The sequence below is a fragment of the Gorilla gorilla genome, chromosome 9 (assembly GCF_029281585.2).
Source record: "Gorilla gorilla gorilla isolate KB3781 chromosome 9, NHGRI_mGorGor1-v2.1_pri, whole genome shotgun sequence".
Lineage (NCBI taxonomy): Eukaryota > Metazoa > Chordata > Mammalia > Primates > Hominidae > Gorilla > Gorilla gorilla.
This window is the reverse complement of record NC_073233.2, coordinates 20,418,405-20,446,198: the sequence shown is the minus strand read 5'-3', so window position 1 is coordinate 20,446,198 and position 27,794 is coordinate 20,418,405. Positions and strand designations below refer to the sequence as shown.

The 27,794-nt window shown below is 42.6% G+C and overlaps 1 protein-coding gene across 1 annotated transcript in view; it reads right to left on the bottom strand.

Annotated features, from left to right (window-relative positions):
• Positions 1-27,794, bottom strand: part of SPON1 (spondin 1) — a 286,962-nt gene that overhangs the window by 221,893 nt on the left and 37,275 nt on the right. The gene's annotated exons all lie outside the window — the stretch shown is intronic.

The window sequence follows — 27,794 nt, the reverse complement described above, 5'->3', positions numbered from 1 at the left end:
CAATGGTTTGATTTCATTTAGCAAAGGAAAAAGGAGCAAAAACTCAGTTTGCTGAGGTCCTTCTGTGTCCCAGTCACTGTGCTCGTGGTTTATTTGTATTAACTATGTCAGCTCATTTAAAGTCCCTGACAGTCCTGAGAAGGGATGGTGTTTTCCATCTCACAGAAGCAACTGAAGCTCAGAGAAATGTTGGAACTTGATCAGATTATTGAAGCTCATGGTAAACTCATACTAGGCAGTTTGGATCCAAACCTAGTGACCTTTCCACGACATCACCAACCTCCAGAAAGACCCCGTGTGCCCCAAGAGGGCTTGGAATTTTGGAAAGAGGCATCTAGTGAGGTCAGTCGAAGAAAACTGTTCCTAGCCAGATTTTGCTTGCAGCTCTGGCTCTTTAAACATCTGAGTTGTGGATGCTCCCCACCCCTGACCCCATTCCTTCATTTCTTACAACATCAGTGCCTCCCGGCAGAGAGAAGTCCAGACGAGTCTCCTCAAGGGATGCAGTTTCCCATGGATTCAGTCTCCCCACTCAGCCCAGATCATCCCAGGCTGCAGGCTTTATCAGAGGCACAAGCTTATCATCTTGCCTCTCCCAGAGACTGCAGAGTGGGAGTTCTTGGCAAATTCAGTTTACTGGTAAGTGTGGACAAATGGCTGCCTGGATGAGATGACAGCCTTTGTTTCTGGTCTCACTTGCATGTCAAAAGAGCCAAAAATGGGAAAAATGGGGAGAGAGGAGGAGACAAGTTGGGGTAACCTCACAGGCAGGAGAAATAATATAATCCCTTTAAAACATTTTACAATGCATTGAGAAGATTATACATAGAAGAGAAGGACTCTCCAACTCTCCTCCACCCTCGCTTAAGACAATGACGTTTCCAGCAGACTGATTTTTCTTTCTCAACCTCCCTGTTATCCTTTCCTTAACCCTGAAGCTTGTTGTATTCTCTGCGTAAGTCAGCAGACATCGGCATGGGATCAAAACTGTTTGTGCACCCCGTTTCCCCCACCTCCTTGCCTTGAGAATAAACTCAGGCTCTGCTGAGGGTTATTTCAGAAGAAGCTTAAACAAGTCACTGAATATCTTCCTTCTTTAGGACATAAAAGCATGTCAGATTTCTTGTTTTAGAGTGACAATGGCAGACATCATGCACAGATGTATATCTTACTGAATATGGTACACGTCCATGAACTTCCTTACACCCTTGGGAAATACCAAACTTTGATCTAATTATATTTTAACAATAAGAATCTCTCATCAAGATATAGATTTATGGTAACACCCAAGGACTATTTGTCAAACACATCCAATGTGGTTATCAGCTGGTGGGTACTGAGCACTTAGTTGCAAAACAAATCAAATATCTGAAGAGAATGCATTTTGTCTTTGTGCACCTGAAGGTGGAGGGTTGGGGGGAATACACTGATCAAATCATGCAGCAAAGAGAGCATTTCCCTCTGCTGTAGTGAGGCAATTGAGCTGGAAGCTGTGGGAAGGGAGCCGGAGGCTGGCTCCTGCCTTGCAGAGAAGCAGTGGACATGAGATGGATGACAGGAGGAAGCTCTTTCAGATAATTATTAGGAGCTGGAGAATCAGCTGTTGTGCTGTCAGTATGGTGTACTGTAGGATAAAGAACATAACAGGAAGGGAGTGGGGCTGGAAAGAACAAAGAGAGAGAAACAGGCAAAGGAACAATGGCATAGTTCTTGTCTCTGACCACGGACTGTGGTCCACCTCTGTTACCCCTTTTACCCTCAGAGCAACCTCTGGGGGCTCTGGCCTTCCCAGGCACTGCTCCCACTTCTTGTTCCTGGACTAGTCCTACTCATGGTCTCACCTGATGAGTCACTTCCTCTGGGAAGCATTTCCCAGCCCCAAGAACCCAGGTCTGATAGGCTGCACCCTCCACCTGCCAAACCACCACCCGCATGACCCTTTATCTTTGCCTCTCCAGCACTTCTTCACCCCACCCCTATAAGAACCACCTGGAAGGTTTGTGAAAATAGTGATGCCTAGCCCCACCCCAGAGCAGTGGAATCGACAGCTCCGGGCATGAGGCCAGGGTAGCAGTGACCTCCTAAGGGCTTCAGGTGATTCTGATGGACATTTAAGATGACAACCATCTTGCCTCTAGTTCGTCATATCTGAAAGCAGGGGCTGGTTCTACCTTGCTTACTTTTGGGTCACCAGCACCTAGCATTGTGCCTGGCACATCATATATACTTGATCAATATTTGTAGAATGAATAAATGAATTAATTAAAATTAAAGAGGTATTACTACTCCCTTTTTAGAGAAGAGGAAATCGATTCATGAAGGCAAACTAGGGGGACTGCCATGGTAGTCTCAGAAGAGTCTGTAAGAGGAGGAATGAGAATGTAAGCTCCATGGGGGCAGGAGCCTTGTCTGTTTTGTTTGACTGTGTTCCCGGTGCCTAGACTTGGGTCTGACATGGAACAGGAGCTTGGTACATGTTTGCTGAATAAATGACTGCACCCCCAGTCTCTTACTTTAAAACTCAATCTCTTCCCACTCTAGTTTGCTACCAGCGCTGCCTCTGCCATTATCTCTGTGGCTTTGCCCAAGTCACTTTTTCTCTCTAGAGATCAGTTTCCTAAAATGAGGAATTCAGATGATATGGCCTCCAGATTCTTTTCAGTTCTAATCATAGCAGACTGCCCTGATATACCTATATTGTCACTTGAAGGATGCAACTCCAGCTGTTATGCCAGCACCTTCCACACACACCAATGTCCTCACATTTCTCAGTGATGCAGAAGTAGGGCAGGGAAGCCCTGGGTAGAGAAGACTGGGGTCCCTGGCAGGGGCTCCACCCTTGGGCCTGTGCCCATGGACCTAAGAGAGAACAGGCACTCTTGTTTTTGTGCCCAAATGTTGCATTTTCCAAGACCACTCTGGCCCGCCATGCCCCCCATCCTGTGCCCATATAAACCTGAGACCTTAGCAGGCACACACACAAGCGGCTAGACATCGAGAGGAACAGAGGAACACACCAGCAGACACTGGCAGGCCAGCGATGGTGGAACAATGCGGACTCTGAGGGGAGTTCAGCCAGGGGCCATCAGAGGACAGTCTGCCACTGGGTAGCCCAACTCCAGGGGAAGACCACCTTCCCACTCCATCCCTCTTCTGGCCCCCCATCCATCTTGCTGAGCGCCACCTCCACCACTCAACAAAACCTTGCACCAAGCCCACCTGTGATCAAATTTTTCTGGTACAGTGGGCAAGAACTCAGGATACAGAAAGCCCTCTGCTCTTGCGATAAGGCAGAGGGTCTAATTGAGCTGATTAACACAAGCCACCTGCAGATGGCAAAGCAGAAAGAGCACACTGTAACACACACCCACTGGGGCTTCAAGAGTCATAAGCACTCACCCCAAGATGCTGCTGTGGGGTTGGAGCCCAAAAGTGCTCCCCCTGACCTCTGCACCTGTCCATCTGCATTCTCCCTTTAGGGGTTTGAGTACTGGGGCACTGAAGCAGCCAAGCCATACCCCTGTCACATGCCTTGTGAGGGAGATAAGGTCCCCAAATCGCTCCTTCCAGTCTTTTTTTTTTTTCTTTGAGATGGAGTCTCACACTGTCACCGAGGCTGGAGTGCAGTGGCCCGATCTTGGCTCACTCCAACCTCGGCCTCCCGGGTTCAAGTGATTCTCCTGCCTCAGCCTCCCAAGTAGCTGGGATTACAGGTGCCCACCACTACGCCCAGCTAATTTTTGTTTTCTTAGTAGAGATGGGGTTTCACCATGTTGGTCAGGCCGATCTTGAACTCCTGACCTCATGATCTGCCCACCTCAGCCTCCCAAAGTGCTGGGATTACAGGCGTGAGCCACCGCACCTGGCCCAGTCTTTTTTCCATACTGCTCTTCCCTCCTTTCCTGCTTCCTGCTTCTATTATTTCTTCCTTTCGCAAGTGTTCCCAGTTGGCAGGCTGTGATCTGCAAAAGCTGACCTCCATCTCCCAGTCAGCCCACCTCCAAAGAACAAATCCATAGCTGAGAAAATGTGGTTATTAATTTATCATCTCCCTATATCCAATTCCAGAGAAAAACATTACTTTGTTGATATAGTTGTAGCACGAAGAGAGGGAACTTGTGTTGTTAAATGTCTACTACACACTTGGCACTTCATTTATGTTATTTCATTTAAGCCTCACCTTTGACTGCCTGTCAGTTTTACCTTCACAGTATTTCTCTCCAGCACCCTAAAGCACCCAAACTCAATAAACCACTGCAACAACCTTCTAACTTATCTCTCTGCTTCCACACTTAGCCCCTACAATCCAATCTTCCCACAGAAGCCAGAGTGCACATTTAAAATAATAAATCATGTCACTTCCCTGTTTAAAGACTTCCAGTGGCTTTCCATTACACTTAAAATCCAAACTTTATAATGCCAGCTTGCAATTTCCCACCTAATCTGGTCCCTGCCAACTTCTCAGGCATCATCTCCTGCCACCATTTGTCTCACCCACCGAGCTCCAGTTCCTTAAACAAGCAGAGCTCCCTCCACCTCAGAGCCTTGGATGGTTCCCTTTGGCTGTCGTCATCCTACATGATCCCGCCCACAAACCTTAAGGAGTTAGGAAGGAAAAGAGGGAGGAACAAATTTAGATATGCCTGAGGCTTCCGTGGCAGCTGGTTTTCCAGTTGAACCTACATGAACCTGCTTTTAACCCTACTCCTCACCTTTGTCTTCTCAGCGTGCAGGTGGTTGCAGCAACTCAAAGCGTTCTTTGGATAAAGTCGAATGTATGGGCAAAATGTGGGTAAAGAACCCAAAACATTGCCTTCTCTTCCCTATGAAAAGGTTTCAGTAATTCATTGCTTGATTTTTTAGATGAACAGGGAAGAAAAGCTTAACTTTGAGGGAAAGAAGCTAAAGTTTATTGAGCTATGCAGCAGCCCTTTTAACATGATTTGGTTGAATCAGCTGAACAATCCACTGAAACAGGTTTTATAATCCCCATTTTATAGAGGAGGAAACAGACTCAGAGGATTTCAGCAATTTCCTGAGGACCACACAACTGTACTAATGAACAGAGCCAATATTCCACCCGGTCATATTTAGATCCCAAATCTCAAGCTCTCTTCTGCCATATCATCTTGCTTTGCTAAGTGTATCCTTTCTTCCCAGCAAAACAACCTCAGAGTAAACATCAACGTATGAGTAAGTAATGACTAAGATATAAAAGTGAGAACAGATTATTTGCCAGAAGCACATTCGAATCCTCCATTTACCTGTGCTAATTGTAATATGTTAACAACAGGCTGTTCTTAAAGATTCATTAAATTGAATCCCCTGAGGACCTGTACTTGGGAGCTCAGCTGGCTGATATTCTGAATTCCTAAATGCACTTAAAAATAACCAAATGTCTTTTCTCCCAAAGCATTTAATAGTATAGAATAGTAACCAATTCATAATGACCCTCTGCTCAATTAGTGCTTTTTTTGGCTTTTTCTTTTATTCTTCCAAACGGTAAGGTCAAACTTCAACAGCATCACCTGCTGAGTCCCTCACTGGGCTCTCTTTCTGGATGTGTGTTGCCAGAAGAACAATTCTGCTTTCAACAATAAAAACAACAATCAATGCTTGCACAAAAGACTTAAGGACAATGGGAAATGTGGGTGAGTTAATTACATCCCTGGTCCCTTTGTTCTTTACAAATAAAGAGCAAAAGCAATGGGTGATCAGTGAACTTTAGAGACGCAAGCCATTGAATTGTGCTTAAGAGAACTGGGTTTCTTAGGAGTCAAATGAATGGACGTCCTCTGAAAACAACTTCATGTGTATCAGAAATCTACAATGTTCAGTCCTTGGAAGAAGGAGCCAGCACTAGAGCAGGAATTGGGAAACACAGGGCAGGGTCGTCTCAGGTCTTGTGGGAACTTGGAGAACTCCTCCTTCCAGGGCCTTGGGTTTTCTGAAGTTGAAATGACTCAATGGCACCAAAATGCCCTGCAATTCTAAAATGTGATTTGGCTCTCAAATTCAGCCTGTTTGGGAAGTGCTGAACAAAACCAGGGACTGGATCCTGGTGCTTTGGGACTTGTTTTCCCTCTTCTTCCTCAGGTTTTGCAACCTGAGCTGTTTCAGAAGCTGAGGCATTCATACTGAAGACCAATATACAACCCTCAGCCCTGACTTCTGCTTCATTTCTGCAGCCTTGTCCCTGAGGTCTACCCGGGGACTTGTTGGTGCAGAACTACTGCATCTTTGAACTCTTGGCCTATGGAATTTCCTTCTAAACACAACTTACTTTTTTTCATACACTCATTCAACACATATTTATCATCTGCTTGTAATATGCCAGATATTATGATATACTGTGGTGAACAAAACAGAAATGGTAGCTTCCCTCCTGTGGCTTATAATTGGCCAGGTGAATAAGACATTAAATGCCTTGTTTTAAAGGTAAAAAATACAAATAGGTATAAAGTAGAAAGTGAATTGTGCCCAGGATTTTACCTCCCAGATAAAACCACCTGTTGGATCATTATATCGTGATATTCTGTAACCTCATTTCTTTCTCTTAACATCTTATAAACAATCTTTTAAACATACATGTAAATCTGCCAAATATTTTTAAATTACCGCATAATAATCTGTGCCAGAAATATTCAGTGTATTTCACTTATATCTGCATCCTTATTCCTTGCTATAGCTCTATGAGTTAGTATTATAATTATCCCATTTTACAGCTAAAGAAACTGAGTCCCAGAAATGTTCACAGAGAGCTGAGGTCACACAGCTGGCAAATGGCAGAACCGGAATTTAAACCCTGGCTGTGGGACTCCAGAACTTCAGCTCTTTTCTACTGTTCCTGGTATTCCACTGTCAAGATGTACTACCATTTATTATAATTAATCCTATATGATGGGCTTTCAGATCAGATCAATCACCCCTCTTTTTTTGTTTTGCTATAACAAACAAGGCTGCAATCAACATCCTCGTACTTACATCAGCCTCCACTTGTCTAAATTGGCCAGTTGAATTAATTCCTAGAAGCGAAATTTCAGAGTTAAAGGGTATGAGCATTTTAAATTTTGGCACACAGTGCCAAACTAATACAAATTTTGGATTAATTTGCACCCCTACCCAACTGCATATGATAGAGATCACCATTCTCTTCTTAACCCTTGGCATCACTGAATCTGCACTGGCAATCGTCACTCTGACCTCCTCACTGCCAACTCTGACAGCTTTTTACAGCCTCATTCTGCTCAAAGCTCTGCCAGATGTACCCCTGTAGACTTGCCTCTCCCCCAGCTCTTCCCTTTGGGGTGCTTCTCTGGATTTCTTCTCCTATTTCCTTGGCATTTGAAATCTCTTCCCTGGCCCCTGTTCCCTATAAGACCTATGAATGTCATGGAGTCCTGGGTTCTCCTCTTGTCCTCTTCTCTAAATGTCCTCCCTCCCTAGAGTGGTGGACATTCTTAATTACTGGCCCAACAGCCATTCCCTCCTTCTCTTTTGCTAAAAGACCCTATTTGTTTAGGGTTTACAGTGTCCAACCCCAGAGACTGAATCATGACTGGTCTAAACCAATTATGGCTATCCTGTTCCTTTCCTTGAGTTTCAGGTGACCATGTGACCTGCTTTTGGCTAATGAGAGGTACAGAAACATCAGCCAGGAGGCTTCTGGGATTTTCCTCTCTGACAAAAGGGGTAGTGGCCTATGAGGAGAGTGTTTTCCCCCACTATCCTCATTCTCTCCTATTTAGAACACTGTTGGTGAGGGTGACATGCTTTGAGCTAGTGTGGCCAATTTATGAACCGGAGGAGCTAGCACAGCCATTTTATGGAATAGAAGAGAAAGGCTGAGTGAATCACAGAGCTACTAGTCCAGGGACCTGATGTCACTGAGCTGCTAAAAGAATGTGGAAGCCATTTATCTCCAAACTCCTTGCTAAACAATAAAAGAACCCATGATAAAAGCCATGATTGGATTTTCTGTTTCTTATAGCCAAATACCTCCTAAGAGATACATAATGATCATACATAATTATCATGTATAATACTCTACCTTGATGGTGTCAACCCAGGTCCTTCTCTTGAGTCTCAGAACTATATAATGATAATAATTAATAACAATAAGTTATCAAGTGCCTGTTATGATCTAGAACCTAAATTGTATATATAATCATATACAATTTTATATAAATTGTATATTTATATAATTATACATATTATAAAATTACATATAATATATAATTAATATACATAATTTTATGTAAAATTTAAATATCACAACTACTCTATAAGGTTAAGTGCCATTATTCCCATTTTATTAGTGAGAAAACTGAACTGAGACACAGAGGGATTAAGTAACTTACCCATGGTCATAAGTCTCTTAAGTGGCTGAGCTAGGATTCAAACCGGGGAAGTCTGGTCTCAGAGTCCATACATCCAAATACTATGGATGACTAAAAGAACCTTGAATTGTACAGGTCCCAAATGGAGCTCATCAGCCTCCTCCCTCATAAATAGGCTCCTCATTCAAACTCTGTCTTGGTCAAGGCAGAAACTTGGGACTCTCCTTGGACTTGTACTTCTCTTTTCTACCCCATGTCCAACTGGTCACCACATACTGACAATTCTACCTTCTAAACATATTCTGAACTATTCTGCGATGCGTGGCTTGCAGTAAATGCTTACAAGTGCTGGCTGCTATTACCAGGCTCTTCATGACTGAGCTGCTGCTTCTTGTCAAATCTTTCAACCATCCTAAAACCTCCAGCCCACTGAACTTGCCTGGTCTACTGGCTCTTGTTGTACCGTTGGAGCCTTTGTATAGACTGCCTTTACTGCATTGAATGCCCTGTGCTACACTCTCCCTAATTAATTCTTCTACAATGTAGCCCATGTGTCAGGCCCACTAGGAGGCTTTTTCTGACTTCTCAACCTCCACAAATTGTTCTCCCAGCATGCTCTGCAGATCTCTGTCTCTGGCCTTATCATACTGCAGTTTAGTCATTTGTTTACTTATCTTTTCTCATCCCTGTCAACTCCACATTCCCAAACCAAGTTATAACCTCCTCAGGAGAAGGATACAATATTTCAAACTCAATCCAGCCCCTTCCTTCAGCCCCTGCCCCTCCGTTGGTCTCTCAGTTACTGGCATCATTAAACTAGAAATTTCCATGTCATTTCTAAACCGAAGAAGCCAATTTCTACCTCTGAAATGTTGTTTGAATCTATCCTTGCCTCTTCATTCCTAACTGACTACCTGGATGCCTTAAGATCTCAGGCTTGATAGTTATGACAGAGTAGATCCCATTTCCATTTGGGACCTACTAAGGGCTTCCTGCAGAGTTGAGAGGTGAAGTTCATTGTCTGAAAGGTGGTCAAATTTGAACAAAGGCCGTCTAGCTACTTGTAAATGGATTATATCCATGTATTGAAATATATCTTACATTTTCTACCCACAAATTAGCAACAAGACCCAAAGACTCTAAATAGTACCTTGTTCCATGGTTCTTTCATAAGAAAAGTGAGCTAAAGAATAGTTCAGTAGCTCCAGCAAAGTCTTCTTAAAACCAAGTATAGTATAAGTTAATTAATCAGGCAAGTGATCAATAAAATATAAGAAATGCAGCATTAAATAATACTGAGCTGCTCATTCCAAATAGTCCGACTCATTAGTTTGATCAATACATTACAAAGATGTAACAAGTGTAAAAACACAAGGGGCCTAAAAATACTTAGTTGATGTATTGCATCCATTATCAGAATGCATGTATTTTTCAAGACACTTAGGTAGTCCCAGCAAATCCAACAATTAACTTTTGAAATAGCCAAATAGTAAGCAGAGTTTTGGTGAAGGTCTTCTATTCAAGCGTCCAATTTTGCAAATATTTGGAAAGACAGTGTGCCCAATGAAATATGCCTGAACTAGGGCTCAAATGGCCTGCTACTTTAGGCAAGGTGGCCTTAGGCAAGTTGTTCAACCTCTAACTTTTCATCTGTAAAATTTGGGTAAGAATCCAGTTCTGTCTCCATCACAAGGCTGTCACAGAGCTCAAATGACAGGATGAATATGAACACAATTTAAGCACTACTAAGTTCTCTAAGAATATAAGCGCATTTTGCAAAAGAGTCCATCTCTAAGGCAGGCACACAAGAAGAGAAGCTTTATTCATAGATTACTAAAAAACTAAGCTAATTTTAAAATTCTTTAAAGCATAGTCTTAAAACAATGATGTAATTAAAACAAAACATTTTGACACTGATTTTTTTTAAATTAAAGAGCTGGGGATCTTTAGAATATGAGCCTAACTCTTTTTATTTGTGACCTCCATGGCTTTCAACTCAATGACAATGCTTAAAGAAACAATGACATTATTTTGGGGTCCTGAACCAGTTATACCTGGTCATTTGTTCAACCTCAACTTGAAAAGTGGTTTGTAATATTTTCCCTAATACCTCTGGAGAGTAAAATTAAATTTCTCACCAACATAGGAAAATGCAGCATATGCCAGGAAGGTCATTGCCAATGAAAATGGGCCTGACACCAGCCCTGGAACATACAAAAGTTTCCCTTACACTGTAGCAATCTCTGGGCACCTGAAAAGAGGCCCTAAAGGCTGCTTTGCAAAGTTAGAGTGCCCTGTGCCCATCCTGGTAGCAAAAGTCTGCTGATCTGCTGTCAGCTACTGTGCAACACATGGAGGTCTTACTGGCCACATGCAGTGCCCAGCACTTAGTAGGTGATCAGGAAGCGTTGCCTGAATTGAAATGAAAAAAATGGCACATTATCTTCTGCGACGTGAAACCAATAGTGTGAGTCAACAGCCAGCTTCTTGACTTTCCCAATTTAAGTCTCCAAAACACTACTAAAATTATCATTTTAAAATTCCATTTTTGAAGTATTAATTTTAGATTAAACCAGATATGAGCTATCCTAAATTCTTTATGAACAAGATTGGGTCTATATTTCTTTTTTTAATGTGAGTATAAAAATATAACAGAAAAAAAACCCTCACTCTGAGAACTTGTTTTAAAGTACCCATTTGCAATAAATGAATAGTATGTTCAGTTGACTGCTAATCAAATTTAGAAAACAATAATCAATGCTATAGTTGCATGGGTCCAAATAAATTATTTTGATATAAATGTATACTTAGATGGATATACTTCTGCCTTCTTGCTGACCCATAGAAAGCACATCAGTCTTCACCTGACAGATGTTTCACCAGTTAAACTTTCTCACACGTTTGCACAAGTAAAAATGTAAAGATCATAGAATTGGTTTTGTAAGCCACTTAGCCTCTTGGCAGTTCAGTTAAATGGATTGAGTTAAATGAGATCACGTGTGTAAAGTGCGTAGCACTTAGTACGTGCTCCCACAAATAGTAAACACTGAGAAAGGAAGGAAAGAAAGGAGGGTATACCCAAAAAGAAAGGAAGTTCCTGAGGCACCACCAGCAGGGAATCTAGGAAGAGGGAACTGCCATCAGAGCTTCTTCCCCTTTTCTTCCTTTCCCTTCCCAGCAAATGAATATAAAAGAATTAATCCCAAGATTGGATGACTCCAGAGAATAAGTCATCAACTATCCTGCCCTCTGCGGCCATCTGCACTGAACCATGAGAAAAAAAGGCAGTACTTGACACTTCAGAGATCCCTCCTAGAGTCCGTGGCAACATGAACTTACCCCAGCCTGCTATGAGCCGGTCAGATAAGGCAGGTAAAGTCAAAGGTGACCTAGAGCCTGGGTATTGTCCCTGAGACCCTGAGCCTCTGACACACTGCATTCAGGCAGCATGACTCACTCCATTCCTAACAAGGACATCGCCAAACAGCCAACATAAATATACAATGAATTACCTCCAATAGTTTCTTGTTCTTTGGTAATGGAAACACAAAAGCTTTGTTACTGAGTTTAAATTTACCCATAGTTAACAAGTGTCAATCAACCACATCTTTGACATATCAATTCAGAAATTATCAGAAACCTTAAGCATGTTTATGTTTCTGGGAAACCATCTTAATCAACTAATTTAAAATGTAAGTAAAGCATTCCTTGTGGCTATGGTCTGAATGTCCCCTAAAATTCATATGTTGAAAAGTAATAATCAATGTGATACTATTAAGAGGTGGAGGCTTCAGGAGGTGATTAAGTCATGAGGGCAGAGCCCTCATAAATGGGATTAGTGACCTTATAAAGGTCTTAAGGGATGAAACTGCTTGTATTATCCCTTCTACCACCTGAGGACACAGTGCTTGTCCCCTCCAGAGCATGCAACAAGGCACCATTTGGAAGCAGAAAACAGTCCTCACCAGACACTAAACTTGCTGGCACCTAGATATTGTACTTCTCAGCTTCCAGACTGTGAGAAATACATTTCTATTCTTTATAAATAACCCAATCTGTGGTATTTTGTTATAGCAGCATGAATGGACTATGACACTGGTCAAACAGGTTATTCTGAGCATTTACACTCATAAGAAACAAGAAATAATCTTTGAGCCAAACCTCAATGGGGAGAGGTTAAGTAGACTATGTTGTGCCCATTAAAAATGAGGCCTGCCCAGAATTCTGCTAAGATTTTCTCCATAGACAGACAAGTGTGTGTGTGTACGTGCACAGACATACACAAAGACACATTTGTTTACAATAGAAGAAGGGTAAAAATCTATAAGGCCAGTAATAGTAACATCTATACAATGAGACATTTAAAATTTCATGTACTTCTGTATCTTTGTATTATAGCATGCATGTACTATTTTTATAATTAAATTAATACTTTAAAAAAGTATTTAAAAAGGCCACAGTCACAAATCTGCATGAGAAGAGGCAGGCCTCTGACCTGGTCCCTTGGAAATGCTTCCTGTGTTTTGTGTCCTTTAGTTTACAGTTGAAGATATGGCAGGTGTTCCTCCATTTAATACCAAAGATATTGGATGAAGGCGCAAATGCCTGACAGTAGGATTCTATGCCATCTCTCATGCACAGTGACGCCCCACTCAGTTTATTGTTGTTCCCCACTGCCATGGACACAGCACCAGACCTTTCTCCTCTCAAACTCCAGATAGTCTCCACCACTTGATCAGAATTGACACATAAGATGAAACCTGCCATGGTTCCTTGAATCCAGGATGCCATTGAGTATAAGAGGTATCAATGATGCACTAACAGTTTATCTGGAGAAGGAATCCTACATTTCATGTACATATCAATTGTAAGATGCATTCTGACTTGTAAAACGCTACAATGTTAAAAATGGGCATTTTTGAATCTGTGGAATGCTGTGGTCACCCTCCTTGGTCTATGACAACCCCTCCTTTCCCTTCCCACTGATGGCCTTCCATGCCTGCTGCCATCTCACTTGCTGTTAAGAAGCTACAGCACAGACATAAGGCACCGGGCTGCACCCACCTTGTCCACGTAGCTGCAAGATGAAGATCTAGGAGCCAGAAGTCACTGGCAGCCTCAGGTAAGCCAAGGCAGTTTGGGCTGGGCCAGAGATGGGAGTATGTGAGTCCTTCACACAGAGCTTCTCCCCCAGCATTAACTTCCAATTTGATGATAGTCAGAAGCTTCAGAAGAACCAGGCTTCTCTGATTACTATGTTTAATACTCCCCTTTCCCTAAAATCCACGATAATGGAAACAGGCTTTGACTTTCTTTTTCCCCGCTACAAAACACCCAAGGAAGAAACACCCTACAGGTTTGGGAAATCATTGCTGTATGGGCTTGAGCAAGAAGTAAATAACCTCTCTGAGTCTCTTCCTTCATCTCTAAAATGTTCATAACACTTTTCCTAGATTGCTTGTGAACATTAGAGGTCAAGGAGACAGGGCACCCAGTCTAGAGCCTGGTGTACAGCAGGTGCTCAGTAAATCTAGTGAGCCAGATTTCCTCTAGTTGGTAAACTGATTGCTCAATTGGCAATGCATACAATATTAGCAATATGACCTGAGAGAAAGACAAGCAACTTTCAAAACTACATTTAAGTTGTATGTACCCCGGAAGATCCTACTCAATAGGCAGGCAACACAGTCAATGGGACTTCAGGCAACTGCAGCCACAAACCCACTGGTGAGTTAGAGAACTGGGGGAAATAAGCTCCTTAACTCCCTCCTCCTTTCTTTTATTCCCCAAACAGAATGGCCAAGTTTATTAATTGACAGTTTTACTCAGAGAATGGCTCTAAAATGACTATCATTCTTTACTAATAGAGTAGATTTTTTTATTCCAAAACCTGACCAAATGGAAGTGGAGAAGAGTAGGTTTAGATTTCACAGTCTCTGTGTTCCCCATGCCCACCTTTACTGATGAAACAGACAAGGCCAAGCAGAGAGAGTTTAAAGGATAAAAAGCAGAAAGACGATCTATTCAATAATCCACATAATCAGCCTAAGAATTAGCAGAAGTTGTTAGCATGGGGCTTCTGGGACTGCCTGGATCTATATTCCCAGCTGGCATCTTATTCTGAAGGAGAAGCAACATCCTAGGTTCAGGCTGAAGCAAAGTGATTTAGTAACATGTGTGAAATTACATTTAGAAGATGAGGTTGCCGTTAGAAACAGACTCACAGGGAAAGAATGTAAGAAATATCAGAGTACAGTCATCAGGGACCATTTTGTGTAGGGACCAGCAACACCTCTTCAGTAAGGCAGAATATGTAAATAGGAATATTTAATATTTAATAATGAAGGAAAAGGGCAGAAAATGTAGCCACCCTTTTGTTCAACAAACACTTATTAACTACCGAGAGCCAATTTTTGTCCTGGGCCCTGGGGAGTCCAAGATGATTAAAACATGCTTTGCCCTCAAAGGACTTGCACTCTAGCAGAGGGAGACAAAGAGGCAGAAATAAAAGGGAAATTCTCCCCAGTGGCAGACAGCAGAAGCCTCAGAAGGGCTTGGCTTCTACTAGGTGTTGGGATGGGGGAGGAAGAACAGGAGTGGCTTCACAGAGGAAGTGACTTTGAGCTGAATCTTGAAAGACGAGTCTGTTTTTGCCAAATAGGTGGACAAAATGATTAACACTTAGAAGGCTGCAGTATGTGATGATGCATTTATGGAGAAAAGTCTCATTCCCTACCACATAGGATAAATGCGGTTTGCACGTCACCACTGAGAATATGCTTGGCATAACTAAGTTGCTCTATGAGGAATCTGGTGTTAATCTGGTTCTCCAATGTATCTCACCAGAGTCAAAAGCTGACCCCCATTTGGGGGTCATAGGAAGCCCTGCTGTGGCACAGTCTCAGCCTTCCCATCTTGGTCCTGTGGCCTTTGGTGAAAGGTTAGGGTGGGTGTTAGGATGGGAGGTGTCTGTCAGTGGGGCTCAGTTGTCTGGAGCTGCAATCACTTCTGGCACAAGGAGGCCCTGCAGCCAGCAGGAGAGGCTGGCAGCATTCAGTGTTAGACCTCTGGAAGGCTGGCCAGCAAGTCCCAACTGGTAAACAGGAGACAAGGTGTCAACGAACTCCCTCCTATGACCTACATGGCCTTCATGGCTAGGCACCCCATCACAAGAGCTGGTATCTCACTGCAGCCCACCCATCCACTGTTTACCTGCCAGGACTCTGCTAAGCACTTTCCACACATTATGCATTGCAGCCCTCACACCCTTCCTTTGAGGAGGCTACTATTACTGCCATTTTACACACAGGGAAACTGAGGTTTGAAGAATTGCGCAAGGTCACCTGGTTAACAAGCAGGAGAGCCAGGAATCAAATCTGAGATGTTGTATTCCAAAGCCCATGTCATATTCCTTTCTTGTTCTTTAGGGTTCCCTCTCACCTCCAGGCCTCTCCAAGCAACACTCCTCCTCTTCCATCCTCATCCACTCTCTAACTTTTATTTGTCCATCAGATCCTCACTGAGTTACATTCTCCTCAAACCTCCCTCACTCCCCTCCCTCTACGTGCCTACAGTGGGGAAATGTAAGCTAGTTGCCAGATCACGAAGGGCCTCATAAGCCATGTAGAAGAATTTGGGCTGACTTGAGAACAATAGGAAATTCTTAATTTAGCAGAGGAATGGAAAGTCAGAGAGCAAAGAGGAGAGACCTATTGGGAGGCTGCAGTAGGAATCCACTCATGAGTGGACTGAGGGCCCCCTAAACTATAGGGGGAGTCAGCCATGGACAGGCCTCAGAAGGTTGGAGAAATCCCTGAAATACAAGCAAAATTGTGTGTGTGAGTGCATTTTTCTGATGACACAGTACATAGCTTTCCTTAGATTCTAAGAATAAGAACCGCAGTACCTTGTTATATGGTTACCTGAAAAATTGTCCAACACAATAGTGGGCCATGCCTAGAAGTCACAAAGCCTAAAATTTGCTAAAATTTGAATGAAGAATGAAAACTCATGTAGAAACATGGTTTTCAGTAGAGTCCAGTGCTCTTTCTTCTGAGCTTCTATAGCCGAATTCAAACCCACAGAGTGGAGAGGGCTGAGCTCTCCCTTGGGGTTGCATGTGCTACCCAAACTCAGCTGCCGAGGATAGGAGGCACATTCCATTAATAATATTTTGGTTCTGGTCTGTCCTGACCACCCACACTAATTAGGAAAATGTAATTGATTCTTAAGGACTCCCCATTAAAGAAAAAAAGCGGGGAATGTTACAAGGAGCATCACAATTTCCTAAAGCTATGATCCTACTATATTGCTGTTTATCAACGGCATTTTATTTTTCTCTGGCTGGAGGCCAATTTCATCTGCAGTAGACAGAAATGCTGAAATAAGACAGTAATATGTCTTCAAGCTCCAGACAAGCTGGCTAGAGCCCAGTGAAATAGTGTGGTTTGGTGGAAAGAGCATTGGCCTAGGATATGAGTCCAACTTAATATTGCACCTAGAAAAGAAAGATCATTACACCTGCCTTACTTGCCTCAGAGACTTTGGGTTGCTGTAAAAAGATGCCAGGCAATCTATTGAGAAGTGAATTCACATTGAGAGTGGTGTGGTGTTCCCTATGACACACGTATAAGCATGCACACAGGTAAACACACTTCACTCATGCAGGTCACCTGCTTGGCCTACGCCAGCAGGAGATTTTTTTCCTCTCAGAAAATCTAAACCTTCCTGATTCTCCCCAATCCCTCATTTTACCCCCAGCCTGTCCTTCACCTTCACTTGGCCTCACCTGCTGCTTCACGTGCCCCTCAACCTCGTCCCTCCTTTACATCTCTACACTTAGCTCATCTTTTTTTAATCTGTGGGTCTTCCTTTCTGAGCTCCCAGTCTGCCCTTAATCCCATCCCCCTCTCATCTCTAGACATGAATCCTCTTATATCGCCCATCTTTGGCATCCACTACAGAGTTGCCAACCACCTAAGTCTAGATATCCAGCCTGCCCTCTGTCCTTAGCTCCCAGCCCAGATTCCCAAACAAGAGTGTACCTCTCCAGCTGAATTACCTGTGGGGCCCTCCAACATGGGCAAAACTGAGTTGTGACCCTTCCACTAAACCTTCTCCTCCTGCATCTGATCTCAGCCTTGCCATTATTCCATTATCCCTTCATTTGTTCCTGCAATGCATACCTATTGAGCATCTCTGTGTGACAGACAGTACGCTAAGCACTGGGAATAGTGGCCCCTGTCCTCATTTGATGGGAAAGACAGACATTGATACAGTCTGAATGTTGACAGCCCCCTCCCTCAAGTTCTTGTGTTGAATCTAATACCCAATGTGATAGTATTAAGTGGTGGAACCTTTGGGAAGTGATTAAGTGATGAGGGCTCCACCCTCATAAATGGAACTAGTATCCTTATAAAAGAGACCTGAGTGAGCTCTCTTACCCTTCTTCCACATGAAGATGCAGCAAGAAGGTGCCATCTATGGGGAACAGGCCCTTACCAGACAACAAATCTGCTGGTGCCTTGATCTTGGATTGCTCAGCCTCCAGAACTGTAAGCAATAAATTCTGTTGTTTGTAAATCACTGAGTCTAAGATATTTTGTTATAGCAGTCTGAATGGACTAAGACAGACATGAATCAAATAGTCACCAAATATGAACACAGTTCTTACTGGGAAATTTCTATGACAGATATATGTGCAACGAGAACATAACAGAGCATATAACGGTGCTAAGGAAAGCTTTTCCAAGGAAGCAACTTGCTATATATGAGCTGAGATCTGAAGGCTGAGTGGTATTTATTAGGAAAAGTTGGGTTGGGGCAGAGGGGAATGTTCTAAACAATGAGGAAACATTTCTCTACACATACCCTGGGGCAGGAGAAAACTGGGAGCGTTCATAGAAGACCAATGTGTCTAGAGCTCAGGGAACAAGGGAAGATGACACAAGATGAGGTGGAGAGATGAGTAGGGGTCAGGCCTTTCTGGGCCTTTTGGGCTGTTAAGGAACTTGGTCTTCCTCCTGAAATTAGTGATAAATTATGTGAATACCTTCAACAAACATTTATTGAACAGCTACTGTGTTTTTGGCCCTTTTCAAGATGATGAGGACACAGGGAACACATGAATGGAACTAAGTCCCTGACCTCATGGAGCTCACATACCAATCACACACAACTGAAGGCAGCTTAACAGAGCAATTGTGAGGTGCCAAAAATGGATGCAGAAAGGTTACTATGGTCGTCCAGGAGTATGTGATGACAGACTGGACTCATAGCAGGCTGAGAAGGGGAGAAGTTGGTGAATTAGAAAGATACTTACAAGGTACCATCAGCAGGACTTAGTGATGGATTGGCCAGGGAGTGGAATTTTGTTTGTTGTAAGGTTTTTAAATTGTTCTTTTAAGAAGGAAAATTCCTGAAGGAAGAGTTTTAAAACTTGAAGGGAAGGACCTTATCAAGAAGAAAAGGCTGACTCTACAAAACAAAGGTGGGGTGTTTGGCCATTTAAGGTTCCTGAGGAAGCAGGAGAGAGTGGTATCCAGAGCCTGAGTAGAGATGGTCTCCGGACAGGGACGGAGAGATCCATTATTTTAGTAGGAGAAGAAGTGAGGAAAGATGCAGGTAGGTTTATTAACTTTAGCAACAAGTTAAGAAATTCTGGTCCAGGTCCAGGGATTTCTTTTTCTTTCTTTTCTTTTCCCCCCATAGAGAAAACAACAAGGTCACTTGTTGAGAATGATGTGGGAAAAGTGATGTGAACCATAGGTGGGTCAGGAATGAAAGGAATCAGCATTAGGGAAAGTGGGAGGACAAGCCTTCCAGAGTAATTTGGTCAGATTGCCAGGCAGGTCAAGGGCCCTCCAAGGTCAGTGGTCCTGCATAAGTGTAAATGGTAGGAAGAAAAATGTCCCCGCGAAATACAATCATTCCTTGGTATTTGTCGGGGGTTGGTTCCAGCATCATCCTGTGAATATCAAAATCCACAGCTACTCCTCCCATATACTCCTTCTGTATACTTTAAAGCATCTCCAGATTACTTATAATATCTAATGTGATGTAATACTTTGTAAATAGTTGTTATACTGTATTTTTTAAATCTGTATTATTTTAATTTTTAATTTTAATTTTTCCAATATTTTTGGCTGAATCAGTGGATGCAGAACCTGCAGATACAAAGGGACTACTGCATGTTCACTTCTAATCCCCAGAAAGTGTGAATAGTACCTTATATGGCAAAAGATATGATTTATTTAAGGATCTTGAGAGGAGATGTTTATTCTAGACTATCTGGAAGCCCTAAATGCAATGATATGTATCCTTAAAAGAGAGTGGCAGAGGGATCTTTGAGACAGAGACAAGGAGAAGGCCACGTGAGGATAGAGGCAGAGAGTAGAGTGATGCAGCCACACACAAGCCTGCTGACAGTCACCAGAAGCTGCAAGAGGCAAGGAACAAATCATCCCTAGAGCAGGAGTCCCCAACCCCCAGTCTGTGGCCTGTTAGGAGCTGGGCCACACAGCAGGAGATCGGGGTGAGCCAGCATTACCGCCTGAGCTTCACCTCCTGTGATGGTTAATACTGAGTGTCAACTTGATTGGATTGAAGGATGCAAAGTATTGACCCTGGGTGTGTCTGTGAGGGTGTTGCCAAAGGAGATTAACATTTGAGTCAGTGGACTGGGGAAGGCAGACCCACCCTTAATCTGGGTGGGCACCATCTAATTAGCTGTCAATGAATATAAAGCAGGCAGAAAATGTGAAAAGGAGAGACTGGCCTAGCCTCCCAGCCTACATCTTTCTCCCATGCTGGATTCTTCCTATCCTTGAACATCAGACTCCAAGTTCTTCAGTTTTGGGACTTGGACTGGCTCTCCTTGCTCCTCAGCTTGCAGACAGCTGATTGTGGGACCCTGTGATTGTGTGAGTTAATTCTTAATAAATTCATATATATATCTCCTATCTGTTCTGTCCCTCTAGAAAACCCTAATACACCTCCTGTCAAGTATGTGGCGGCATTCAATTCTCATGAAAGTGCAAACCCTATGGTGAACTGCACATGCGAGGGATCTAGGTTGTGTACTCCTTATGAGAATCTAATGCCTGATGATGTGAGGTAGAACAGTTTTATCCTGAAACCATTCCCCCTACTGCAGCCCATGGAAAAACTGTTTTCCAGGAAACTAGTCCCTGGTGCCAAAAAGGTTTGGGACCACTGCCCTAGAGCCCCCAGAGGGAGTGTGGTCCTGTTGACACCTTAATTTTGGCCCAGTGAGATGAATTTTGAATTTCTGGACCCCAGAATTGTAAGATAATTAAATTTCTGTTGTTTTAAGCCACCAAATGTGTGGCAATTTGTTACAGCAGCTCTAGGAAATTAGCATGATGTGAACTGGCCAATCTGCACTGAAATGTGACTTTTTCCAGGTGCAGGGCTCAGGTGTAAGCACAAAGAAGAGAAAAGATGTGTTCATTCAGGGCTGGAGTTTTGCTAGATTGGTGTGAGGACAAGAGGCAAAGAAGTTATGGGCTATGGCAGAAGTGTTACTGAGATGATGAGCTTAGCTAAGGAGGGAAGAGGAGAGAGGAGAGGGCAGCGGTGGGATGAGGAGACAGCAGAGGGTTCAATGGACCACCGGTCCACCACATGCGACCAAGCAAAAAGCCTCAGAGTCCTACTCAGCCCCCTGCATTCAACTCATCAGTTGTTAGCTCTTTGATGTCTGTGGCATTCATCTCCTGATGAGCAGCCTTCCTGATCTCTCACTGGAGTTCATGCCACAATCTCCTACCCAGCCTTCCTGCCTCTGTTCTTATCTTCTCCAAGCTCTTCCATATTGATGAGAGTTATCTTCCTAAGTTGAAAATTTAATCACCATGTTGTTGCCTAATCTAAAACTCTTCGGTGTCCCTCTCCCCTTGTCAAAAAAACCAAAAAGCAATTTCTGCTAGCAGGTACTAAAAGGATAAAGCCCATAGTCCCAAACTGGCGTGGAAGGGCATTTAGATGACAATTCATTAGTTTCATCTCAAGCCCTAACCTTGCACTAGCAATCCAGAACTCGTTGTCATTCCCAGATTATAGCTCACTTTTCCTTACCCTGTCCCATTATTCATGCTCTGCCGAGACTGCTCTTTCTGTAGCCCTTGAGATTCAGTTAAAGATCAGCTTCTCTAATGTTACCCTAATAATAATTACTAATGTTTATTAAGTACTTGTATGTTAGACATCATGTTAATTGATTTTCCTAGGATGATCTCATTTGATTCACCCACCAAAGTGGGTAATATTATTATTCCCCTTTTCCAAGGAGGAAGAAACCGAGCCTTAGAGAGGTCATAGAGCAGAGTTGTAGATTCAGGATTTGAACCCAGGTCTCTCAGGCTCTAGAGTTGAACTTTCAACAGTCTATTACATTCTATTGAATGACCCTAAGTCCAGAAGCCCTTTGTGCATAGCCTGAAGGCATTGAGATCAGAATTATGAATGTTATAATAATTAATACTTAGCAACTTACTATGTGCCAAGGACTCTAATGATCATCTTTACAGCTTTGACATCTTTATTATTTGTTTTTCAGACAGAGAAACAAAGGTTAAAAGAGTTAAAGTTACACAGCAAGAGTAGAACAGGGGCTTACGTTCCCTCTGTCTAATTTGAAAAGCCCCAGGCTTAATTTACCTTAATTTAGCCCAGGGTCTAGAACATCAAAGTGGGCCACAAATCTCAATGTGGAGCATGAATGGGAGTCATTATCATGCAGATGGTACTCAAAGCCATGGAATGGATGAGTCTAATGGTGCAGAGAAAGGACAGAAAAGGTTACAGGACAGAGTTTGGAGAGTGCATCATTCAGAGAAGCAGATTTCAATGGGGATGATCTTGTTCTCTAGGGGACATCAGAATCAGACAATATCTGGAAACATTTTTGGTTATCACAACTGGTGGGGCCAGGGGCCAGGGGCCAGGGGTGCTGCCAACCATCCCAGAGAACACAGGGTAGCTGCCAACAACAAAGAATTATCTGGCTCAGAAATCATAAATCTCCTAGAAGAGAAAATAGCAGAAAACCTCCTCAACATTGGCCTTGGTAATAATTTTTTTAGATATCACACCAACAGTTCATGCTACAAAACAAAAATAAATAAATGGAACTACATGAAACTAAAAACCTTCTTCACAGCAAAGGAAACAACCAACAAAATGAAAAGGCATAGCCTGGGCAACATAGTGAGACTCCATCTCTAAAAAAAAATTTTTTTTAAATCATCCAGACATAGTGGCATGCACCTGTAGTCCCAACTACTCAGGAGACCGAGGCAGGAGGATCACTTGAGCCCAGGAGTTTGGGGCTGCAGTGAGCTATTATCATGCCACTGCACTCCAGCCTGGGTGACAGAGTGAGAAAAAGAAAGAAAGAAAAGGAAAACTACGAACTGAAAAAACAAACAAAAAACTGCATTTCATATATCTGATAAGGAGTTAATATCTAAAATTTGTAAATAACTGTTAAAACTCAATAGCAGAAAAACAAAAAACCCAACTAAAAAATGGGCAAATAACTTGAACAGACATTTTTTCCAAAGACAACATAAAAATGGCCAACAGGTATATGAAAAGGTGTTCAACATCATTAATCATCAGGGAAATGCAAATTAAAACCACTATAAGATATTATCTCACATCCATAAGGATAGCTATTATCAAAAAGACAAGAGATAGCAAATGTTGGTGAGGGTCTGGAGAAAAGGAAACCCAGTATGCTGTTGATGGAAATGTAGATTGGTATAGCCATGGTGGAAAATGGTATGGAGGTTCCTCAACTAAAAATAAACTATCATATGATACAGCAATCCGACTTCTGGGTATTTACCTAGAGGAGATAAACTCACTACCTCATAAAGACACCTGTGGACCCATGTTCATTGCAACATTATTAACAATAGCCAGGATATGGAAACAATCTAAATGTCCATGTTCATTTGGGAAAAGAAAATGTAGGAAATGTACAAATGGGGAAAGAACATGTATATGTGTGTGTGTGTGTGTGTGTGTCTGTGTGTGTAATGGAATATTATTCAGCCTAGAACAGAAAGAGATCTTGCCATTCTCCACAACAAAGATGGACCTGGAAGACATTATGCTAAGGGAAGTAAGACAGAAAGAGAAAGAAAAATATTGCATGATCTCTCTTATATGTGAAACATTTTTTTAAACAAAGAGCTCAAATATGCACAGATAGATAAGGGAGTGATTATCAAAGGGGGTAGAGAAGGAAAAAATAGGAAGATGTAAGTCAAAGGATACAAAATAACAGTTATGTAGGATGAACAAGTCTAGAGATCTAATGTATAGCATGAGGATGAAAAATTGTATTACGGATTTTGGTTAAGTAGATTTTAGTTGCCCTTGTCACAAAAAAAGTAACTATGTGCAATGATGGATGTTAACCTACTTCACTGCAGTAACCATTTTACTATCTATATATATATCTTATGTATACTATCTATACATAACATTATGTTGTAAACCTCAAATATGGCCCAAATGCCAATAGTGCTTATGTAGGACCCTTCAGCTCTCCCGCTTTCTTTCTGTGTCTTGATAGAAAATCACAGAGTGCCTTGACCACTCTGTGACCCAGCCAAATGTGGGTTATTCCCAGCAGGCTTAATCCCAAACTGGGGCCTTGAACATTCCCAGACACTGACAAAGGTATCTAGATTGTTGCCTAAAACACTGAAAGAAACTGGCCCCATCCCTGAGCCAAACTCCTTAAACCCTCATAAAAACTCCATAGCCTGGACCCTTCACTGCATTTGTGCCTGGGCAGAACATCCCTTTTCCCTCGCTGTTCGGTGCAGGGATCACTGCAGCACCTCTGTAAGTAAGTTCCCCTAATAAATGCTTTGGACTGATCTCACTGGTGCTTAGTGCTCCTTTCTTTGGAATCCCAACCAGCCCCACTTCAGGATAGTGTGTTGCACTTTCTTGTGTGGGAACTCCCCTGCTGCCACTTTTTGGGGCAAAATACATAAAACCAGAAAGACATGAGAAGAGAATATTCTAGGAATCAGGGAGTGGTCAGCTCCCTCTGTGATACTGAGGAATGTGTGCAAGATAATGGAGTGTGCACGGACAACGCGGAGGCCATTGCAGAAACTGTCAAGACTCAAGAGCCATTTTGGTGGGGGTTGAGAAGTGAACAACAGCAGAGAAGTGGGGAAAACATGTGTAGGCACAACTCTCTTGAAATGCTTGGCTGTCGAGGTGGGGCAGAGAAATGAGGTAGTGGCTGGAGGAGATGTGGGGTCCTAGGACTTTGGGGTTTTTTAAAAAAATTATAGGTAGATAATAGAGGTACTATCTTCCTGGCCAACTTGAACCCCTGACCAGCTTTCTCAACAGTGCCCTGGTTCCCTGGTTCTCTCTCCCCTTGGTGGATGCCTGTGCCCCCCATCTTCTACTGTATTTGGGCTTTTCCAGTTCTGGGAAAACTGTACCATCTGTCTGCTTGGCTCCTGCCACCAGGCTCTTGAGAGTTGATGAAGAAAGTTACAAATCCAATCTGAAAGTCTCCTCTAGGAATATGTGTTTTCTAAACTGGGTCTCTGCTGCTACGCGATCCTTCCATCCATCTCTCATGGACTCCCTACCACGTTCCTCCTGCACTTGCTCCATCTCCCCAGTCTTCAGCCCTGTCCTTTCCCTCTGCAGATCAGCTTGCCTCTGTCTACTTGAAAAACATTTGTTGACTGTGTTTCAGGTCAGTCACTAATCAACATGCTTATGTGTTTCTTAAGGTGCTCTTTGGGGCACTTGTATCAGATTCACATGAGATGCTTATAAAAGATGCAGGTCCGCAGCCCCAGTTCCTCACCCCCTTAGGTGCACAGAATCAGATTCTCTGACTTGGGGCCCAGAGAGATGAATTACAAACAAGTATCCAGGAGATTCTGATGTTCATTACCAGTTGAAAACCATTGTTTTAAATTATTTAATTTTCTCAGTAATTCTATAAGGAAGATATTACTATTAAAGTCAGAATTATATGGAGGGCATCCTGTGTAATTCTATCTACTCTCACTTTCCTTCTTGTTCATCAAATTGTTGTGTATTTTTGCCAGTTTTGCTTGTTTTCCTCATCTCAAGAAAGACGTCCTCCCTCCTGTGCCTGATCATGACTAAGTCCTGTTTAAACAGTTGCCTTTGATTCAACTCTTCTTCCCTCCTCTGATATTTTGATCAATTAATAATAGTAATTATGACTACCATTTATTGATCACTTAGTATGAACCAGCTACTTACCATAATAGCCTTTTTATTATTTCATCTAATCTTCAAATATTTCTTCTATTCTTTTCTCTATTTGTCTGATATTCCCATTATACATACGTTACATCTTTTGTAATTTTCCCGCAGTTCTTGGTTATTATGTTTGTTTGTCATTCTTTCTTCTCATTTTTGTCTTTGGTTTTCCCTAGAAACTCCTTCTTAAGTAGAGGTTATGCCTTGCAGCCCTCTCTGTTGTTATACTGAGCCTTGTTGATGTGATGGTAACATATTGGGAAAGGGTAACGGTCTATCTTTTGATTAAATCTCAATATTTTATTGGGGCAGAATCTTTGTGTGTGGTCTTCAGAAAAGTTTCTTAGCCTTTTTTTACTTCCTTTATATGAGACAGGAAGGCTAGACAGGGCTGGAGCTGGCTAATTGTTCTTTCTTCGGATCAGATAAGACTCCGGTAAAGTAGTTTCCTTGAGAGCAGACCTTGTTAGGGAGAAGGATCTGGCCAGATTTCAGAAAGGTTCTTTTTCCCTTCCCATGCCTCAAGCTGGAGGAGATTTCTCTGATTTTCACTGTGAGAACCTGATGGGGGCTCCTGGGGGTAAAATTCACAAAAGTGTGGGGGTCCCTTCAGGATTGGGGTCCCAGGAGTTTAACTCTCCAAGCAGTCTACACTCAGCCTGTAGCTAGTCATCAGTTACCCTTTAAGTCTTCCTACCAGTTACTGTTTCCAGCAGCTCCTGAGAATCTGTGATTTTCAGTACTCACTTGTCTCTCCATTTCTTACGGGGTGGAGGAGGAAGGAGGTGGCAAAGGTTTGCCTCTTGACCTCAGTTCTCTAATGGAAGTAATTAGAGTTGTTGATTTTCAGTTTTTCAGCTTTTTTTCGTATGAGGACAGGAGTGATGATTTCTAAGCTCTTCACATGTCACAGTAGACATTAAAGTTCTTATATAACTCTTCGACTTAGTATTACTCCAATTTTGACAGGCAAGGAAACAAACTCAGCAAGTTTAAATTAAGTGGCCAAGCTTATATAGTTAATGAGGGGTGGAGTGGCTATGTTGCCACTAAAATGGTAAAATTGGGATTCAGGTAAAATCCAATGCTAGGGCCCAGAAAGGCAGCCACATAAGTACAAGCTGTTTTGGAGGGGCCAGGGGGTGTGTGGCTGTGCATGTGATGCACATGTGTCTTCATATTGGTCCATCTGAAGAAGTCCTGGGGGTGTCAGCTGACTTTGGGGGGAAAATGGGCTGAGGGTGGGGGCCAGAATCCTTGTCAATACCATAAGTCAGTGTCATTTCATGATGAAAAAACAACTTGTTTCTTAGGCTGATTTCAAAAAAGCACACCCAATAAATTGGCAGCTATATATTAAACACCTATTATGTGCCAGGCCCTATTATAGTGCTGAACAGATGCAGTGCTGAAGAAAGTAATACCCTTGTGGAGTTCACATTGCAGTAGGGGTAATAGCTAATAAGCAATCAAGCATATAACATGTCTGGGGCTGATAAGTCAGATGAATAAAATAAAGGAAGGCAAATGGGGTTTAGAATGATGAGGGTATTGCTTTATAAAATATGGTCAGAAATGGACTCTGATAAAAGTGACATTTGAGCAGAAACTGGAAAGAAGTGAGGGAGGGAGTTTTGTGGCTACCTGAGAGCATCCCAGGTAGAGGGATGAGGAAATAGAGTTTTTGAGGCATATATCCATGGCTAGGGAGACAGACCTGTTCACTCTGCAGATGACATAATGCTGTGAAGACAGTGATCAACCATGGCAGATAAAAGATGCCTAACATAGAAGAACCTTGGAATGCTAGAGAGATGAACCATGTTGAATAATTAATTTGTCAGGGCAAAAATCTAAGGTATTGAACTTTATTCCAAAGAGGTAATTTTATGAGAACAGGATTTGCAAGATCTGTTTAGTAACCACCTGGTAGAAGGATGGGAACTTACTTCCTCCAGCCAACACCCAGTCCTCCTGAACACAAAGGACTATACGACATAAGGTACCAGCTGGGGGCCAACTGGAGAGAAAGTCTGTGTCCAAGGGAAAAACCAAGACAAAGTAACTTGGCAAAGGTTATATACTCTCTAAAAGCAAGCTCTGAGTCAGACTCCTACTCAAACTCCTACTTGGTCAGGTGTGATAGAA